The sequence below is a fragment of the Equus caballus genome, chromosome 6, assembly GCF_041296265.1.
Source record: "Equus caballus isolate H_3958 breed thoroughbred chromosome 6, TB-T2T, whole genome shotgun sequence".
In the NCBI taxonomy this organism is placed as follows: domain Eukaryota; kingdom Metazoa; phylum Chordata; class Mammalia; order Perissodactyla; family Equidae; genus Equus; species Equus caballus.
Genome location: NC_091689.1, coordinates 23,363,950 through 23,369,949, shown reverse-complemented (window position 1 = coordinate 23,369,949; position 6,000 = coordinate 23,363,950).

Below are 6,000 nucleotides of genomic sequence, written 5' to 3'. Positions count from 1 at the left end.
ACAGCAGTGCGCTCAGCTAAAATAACAAACTTTATTTGCACTAAACACACAGGCAAAAATCAACGTCAGTTCTGACAGTTGGTCTCTCTTCCCCGTCTGATGACAAAGGAGAAACGATCACAAATCGAGGGGTGGTATGGCGCATTCACACCCGGTGCCCAGGAGCAGCTGCCACGGAGGACGCGAAGGCCGAACGCCCGGGGCAAGAAATTTGGCAAACCGTTCTTTGAAAAACATCACAAAAACTTCCTTTATCAACACAGGAAACTTCACCATCAGAGAAGACTATTAGTTTACGCTAATGACATTAATTTATTAACGTATTTCCTCACTTGTTCTGGAAAAAATATGGAGGGTATTTACAGGAAGTCACTCAGGATGAGGAGAATTAGGTACAAAAGCAGGTGGCGTGGGCAGCAGAGGGAAAGAGAGAGCTCACGAGTTTAAGGAGAAAAAACAATGTCACATGCGTGTGGACAGTGGCTGGGTTCAGTGTTCGGCTCTGAGCTCCCTATGGGCCAAAGCAAAATGGCAGAGAGAAGGGTTATACGATGCCCAGGATCCACAAGGCGCTCTCCTGACATGGAGACCCGAGAGGAATTTCTCACTTGTGGGGGCCTCCTGTAGAAACGTCTAGCAAAGTCATTTGACCTTCTCCGTATCCACAGTAAACACATTAGTGGCCTGAGGCTCCTTCTCAGAGCGTCTTCTCAGGGGCAGGACGCAGACCAAGCCTCCAGCAGGGTCTAGAAGGGAGAGGCTGCAGTCCTTGGAGCAGCCCCCCTGAGCGCCCACGCGCACGGATCCCCCAGGGGGCTTGTTAAACTCGGACCCTGACTCAGCGGGCCTGGACAGGGCTGCCGGCTGAGGCCCACCTTCTGGCCCAGGGAACACACTCTGAGAATCAGGGCTTCAGGGATCGCTCCGTGAATATCATTTTTCACAACTGAGCCTTTGATAAAACCCGGATAGCACAGCACTAGGAGTTCATTTCGGATGACAGCAGGGGGCTTTTACATCCCGTGTTGCCGTCAAAGCTGGGCCACACACTCTGCAGTCCCTCATGGTGCTGAGGGGCCCACCAGGACTGGCGCCTGCAGCTAAGGGCACTGCCCTTCTCCAGGGAGGGCCGCGTCCTCAATCAGCCTCGGGCTGTAGCCCCCTATGCTGATGACTCTGCCCGTTATCCCTCTTAGCAACCATCCAGGATAGTTTGGCTAGGTTTTGTCTATTTTATTTTTTAAATTTAATTTAAAATCTTAATTTTTATTTAACTATTTAAATTTTTTAATTTAGGATTTGGGCCTCTTAACTGATGAACTGGAAGTGTGTGACAACACCCCCAAGGAGTGGGGTCACCTCGGCTGGGTCTTTTTTTCAGCTCCAAATTTGCTACAAATTTTCTGTCCTGACAAGACTTAGTAAACTCCTCCATTCCACTCTTGTGACAAAAGGACTGACATCTCAAGCCTCAATCAAAAAAAATTAGAAACCAAGAAAACAAAACTTCTCTTTAAAAATATCTAATCGCACTTTCTCTGGCCTTTGGAAAAGACTTCTTTCTCTGCAGAGATTGTTTTTTCAGCCAGGAGCGACAGTGCCCCGATATTCAAAGACGGATGACAGCAAAGAGCCTAACCACCCAGTGAGCCACAGCGGCAAATTTCAGACAATAAGAAAAGCAGTGAGGGTAAGACTCAGACGCCTGGCCTGGCTACACCGTTTACTTCAGACATCGCAAGAGGGTCTCAAAACCCAGCGTTCTGCCCGCGTCTTTGGTTTTCCTCGTCAGAGCCCTCGGCTCCCTTGAGGAAGGGATGGGTGGGCATGAAGGAAAGCTACCCTGCACAGATGCCCACATCTAGAGCAGCAGCTCTGCTCACATGAAGGGCATGAGGCAGACCATCAAAACAAGTGTTTAGCCAAGAGAAGGTTGATAATGTAGGACGAGGATGAAAACTAAAACCTCCTGATCTTTTGAAATTGGTCCACATTAAAGTGTTCGGGCAAAACTAAAGCAGTGAGGACACATTTCCGTATTTTCATCCACATTCTTTGTGTTTTACAGGGAAATGGGCTCAAAACCCTGTGCAGCATCTGCTGGAAATCTAGATTTTCAGGGCAGGCATCCAGCAGGCTTCGGGCTGCCAGATGGATTTGGAATTTCTTGGACCATTCTCCTTTGACATCATTCACCGCCCAATCTCACAAACAACCTAGTCCAGGTTTTAAATCGTGTTATTTAACTGACATGGATACCTGCACATAGCCCTTTAGCACTGCATGGATTATAATGCATGCGGCATTTCGCTGGCTGTCCTGAGTTGCTCTTCTTAGAGACTACGCACAGGCATGCAGCTCAGGGAACATTATTAAATCAAAACTGGTTTTTGGCGATTCCCCCATCATGTGACTCACAAGTGGAAAATGGCCTGGTTCCTCTTTTATTCAGAATGAAACCTTTTCCTACAGCTCCACCCAGGAGAGAAAAAATGATTCATATTCAGGACGCACATACTCCGGTCAGGTGGGTGCACGTGATGTGATCATTAACGTTCACTTGTTTCTTAAAAAGATGTCTGAAGAGCTCCTGGTTTCTCACTGTCTCAACTGACCCAGGAGAACATTGTTAATCATTTAAATCATGAAAATTCTTCACCCTGGTTTTAACTTGTGTTTTGATATTTAGATAAAATTAACACCGTCTTTTCCACTACATTCTGAAAACTTCCTTTACTCAGAGAAGCAACAATATCAGAGGAAAGTTATTGCTTTGCTTAATTGTAAAAAGAACGGTCAGATGACTCATGGTTATGAACCCCATCAAAAAGGCAAAGCTCCATCTTCCTCCACTCATAGTGCTATCAGTGGTTCTCAAATGAGAGGAAACTGGTATAGCATTTGCTAACAAGGAGGTACTGGCTCCAACTCATGGCTGCTCTAGCCAAGAGCCAGTAGATGCCTCTGATTCCCTGCTTTTCAAAGCAGGGTTTAGTTGCAGGTTGTTACAAAAACCTGCCAAACACTGAAAGCTAGGAGACTCCTGGAAAACTGCTAATCTCTCCCAGAAGCCATATCAACCCTCACTGCCGTAATTTGTGTGGTTGGGGGCCGAGGGGATGGACGCTGTTAGGTGGAGTTCTGGCCTTCCTGCATTTGCTACAAAACCTGGAGATGGGGTAAGGGGGAGGGGAGGCAGGAAACTGCCCCTCACATAATCGGTGCATGAACATTCCTCCAGACGTCCTCGATGGTGGTTATTTAACCTGGTTTCAGTGACACCTGATCGATGGGACCCTCACCGTCTCTGAGATGACCCAGACCACTGCTGTCTAATAGGCACTAGTCACACGTGCTAGCGACCACTCGGACTGCGTCTAGTCCAAACTGAGCTGTGCTGTGAGGGTAAACTCCACACGGCCTTCCAAAGACTCAGCATGAAGAGAATGTAGAACATCTCATGACTATTTCTGATCTTGATGACATGTTAAACTGATAATATTTTGGATTGGGCTGAATAAAATATGTTGTGAAAATTAATTTCATCTGTTTTCCTCTTTCACTTTTTTATTGTGGCTACTAGAAAATTTAAAATTACATATGGGACTCACCTGCTCTTTCTATTGGATGGTGCTGGTCTAGACAGTTTAAAAGCTCTTTGTGTTGAGTCAGAACTGGCCTTTTCTAACCATCACTCAATTTTGCCTTTGGAAGCAATAAGCGAAGTGTCTCCACATGACAGTCCAACATTTGGAGACAATCACCATCCCACCCCATCGTTTCTTCTCCTGCTGGGCAGCCCCTCCTTGAAAACACTGCCTCTATGACATGTGTTAAAGATTATTTATCCAAAACTTGGAAAATGACAAGACGATTATATGTCCAAAAAAGACATACGTCCAAGCTGTATTTCTTTCCAACTTTTAAATTTAACAACATAGGATGATCAAAAGTGAAGGCGCTGTCTCTTGTTAAAGGGCACTTTTTCTTTCAACACTTCAAAAACGCCATTTCGTTGTCTCCTGGCTTCACCGTTGCTTGTTTGGAGATGATGTCCCTCCCCTCCCCCAGCCATCCTCCACGCTTCAATCTTCTCTCTCTGTCTTTGGTTTCCAGCAGTTGTCCTATGACCTGTGTCGGGGTGTGGTTTTCTTTGTATTCATCCCGTGTGGGGTTTTCTGAGCTTCTTGAATCTGTGGCTTGATTCCTTTCATCAGCTTTGGGAAAGTCTTGGCCAGGACTTCCTCAAGTACTATTTTTCTGCTCCATTTTCTCTCTCCTGCTTGGATTCCAGCTACATACATAGTAGATCTCTTTGCTGGGCACTAAATGTCTCTAACACTCTTTGCAGTATGGTCCACTGTCTTCTTTCTGGGCCTCAGTTTGAGTATTTTCTAGTGACCTGTCTCCACGTAGTTTCACTCATGTTCTACTCTGGTTCATGCTTACAGGTGCCCCCACCTCCCCCAGCCTTGTGTGTTTACTGGAGCCCAGCAGAGCAACTGTGCTGTTTCTCAAAAATTAAGCTGTTTCTCAAAGAGGTTTTTGACTTGGCCTTTTGAATTCCTACCCCAAGCAACCTAAAAGTTCACCAAATGTCTTCAAGGACAAACAGCTGTGTGGTGTAGCTCTCTCAAGTCCCCGTTTGTATCACTCCAGCCCTGTGGAAGTGCCCAGGCCCACAGCTTGCGAGGTCCCCTAGCAGAGGAACCCTGCCAGAATCAGGTCAGAAAAGGTTGCTGCACAACACCTCTTCATGGTTCTCCCCTCTCAAATCTTAGCTCCTCTATTCCTCATTCCTTCAGGAGCTCGCTGACGTCTTTCCAACAGATTATTTTTCTATGTATTCATCTTTTCGTAGTTCTTGGCACCACTGTGAGTCTGTCTCAAGAGTACTTCAACCCAGCAGCAGCAATCTTCATGTACTTACTGCCATTTCCACCACACTCTGACACTTACGTCATTTATTTTTTAAGGAAACTCACTTATTTGTCCTGTTAAATTCCTCACATTCTAGATTTGGCTGATTGCTTCTTAGTGGGTTGTTTAATTTGTTCATCTATTTCCCACATTCATGTAAATAGGCAGTTAGATCTAAAACCTCAATTAGATTCACATTCACCTCTGGGGAAGGGGTTTGTCCTGAGAAGAAAACCTCACAGGTGATGCAATGGCAGGTTACTCTGCCATCACACCAGGCTCCTGGGTCCCACTGGCAATGTTAAGAATGGATGGATTCAGGTGCCTTCAGGTTGCATGGAGATAGATCACTTCTCTTGATCCCAGGAAACAGAGACAGGGAACTGGGAAGAGTGGAACAGGAAGGAGGAAGACACAACCCCAGGCCACACTACATACAGAGCGGGTTACAATCAGCAACCACAGCTCAGCCCTGTGGGGGTTGTTTTTCAGGAATTGGGTACAGAATGCCCCCTGGGACTGGCTTCCCAAGACGAGGGAGTGTTTACTCACTGTGTCACATCCCCAACTGCTGAAGGGTGTTCTGGCGCTAACTCCCTCTTACCCAGGTTTGTGTGGGCATCCCTTGTCAGTGTCAGGGTAAGCCCCAGGGCAAAAGGTAGAGACCCTCAGTGGATCTAAAGCAGGATGCTGTCAGGCTACACCTGCCTGCAGCCCGTAGTCTCGGCAGAGCCAGAGCACAAAGACAGGCTGGTGTGTGGGTGTGGGACATGTTTTATACTCAGTCTCATTTCCTCACCCGGTGGTCTCAGCAGCCACTGATACTTATTCCCCAGATCCCTTATTTCATTAGGGGCTGCAAAGAACTGATTCTCTAATTTTCTCTACATTTATCAGGTGGAATTCTTCCATAAAGAATTTTCCATCATTGCTTGTTTGACTACTTTGCAGGTTCAGTTTTGTGACTTTGGAGATTGCTGGGCATCATTACTCTGAAAATGGATAAATAAGGGAGAGGTGGCATCAAACACTTATCCCACCTTTCTTTACAATGATGAGTTTATTTTAGTGTTATTAGGA